Raw genomic sequence first — 870 nt, 5'->3', positions numbered from 1 at the left:
GTGATCATGGTTAAAAATAAAAAATGAAGGCTTGCACCGTGAATGACAGAACAAGGTGAAAAACAAAGGCAAAAGGGATGGAAGATGGAAGATGGGATTTGGAGAAAGTTGAAATAGCAAGCAAATAGCATCTTAGGTGTTTGAAATTAGTGTTTATGGTTCCAAGTCCATACTTGACAATAAGTTGTATAAAGTGGTTTATGATCAAGGAAAATATAGTAATTAGAAGAGCACGGTGGTTTTCCCGAAGAAGATTAAAACTGAATTGTGCAAGTACCTAAATTTAGTTTTGTCGTCTCTTGTCCAATGACTCATCAACTCAGGTTGACTACCTAATTACTGACAACGATGGCCACTAACCGATCTTAGAGACACGCTAGTATAGTTGTTCTCATCACACACACGAAATTACTATCGAACAGGCAATTTAGTAGAACTTTAGGATCGTTCTTGACAATGTTTTTCTCCCCTGCCGAAAGGTTGCTACAATGCAAGATTATGTTTTCAGCAATATGAAGATTCTCATTGGTGCTCGAAAAGACATGTTTTGGTTCGATTAGTGAATGCATTGCAATTTGCTTGCACGAAACTTCCGACATTTATTGGACCATTACTTCAAGCAATACTGGTAGAATAGTATCTGGAAACTGCATTCGATTAGATGATAGAATGAATTGGATTTGATAAATACTAATTGACATGTCTTGGAATAAGATATATAAATGAGAGATTGATACTGTCTCAAATATGCATATGATACTATTGTCAAGATCTCCAAACTAATCTCTAGAATCCAATGGAACCCTAATTCATTTAAAATTAGGGTTTGCTAAACTCAATACAACATCTGGATTCCAAAACAGCAATCTT

Source organism: Dioscorea cayenensis, chromosome 2 (genome assembly GCF_009730915.1).
Source record: "Dioscorea cayenensis subsp. rotundata cultivar TDr96_F1 chromosome 2, TDr96_F1_v2_PseudoChromosome.rev07_lg8_w22 25.fasta, whole genome shotgun sequence".
Taxonomy (NCBI): domain Eukaryota; kingdom Viridiplantae; phylum Streptophyta; class Magnoliopsida; order Dioscoreales; family Dioscoreaceae; genus Dioscorea; species Dioscorea cayenensis.
This window is presented reverse-complemented; position numbering follows the sequence as displayed.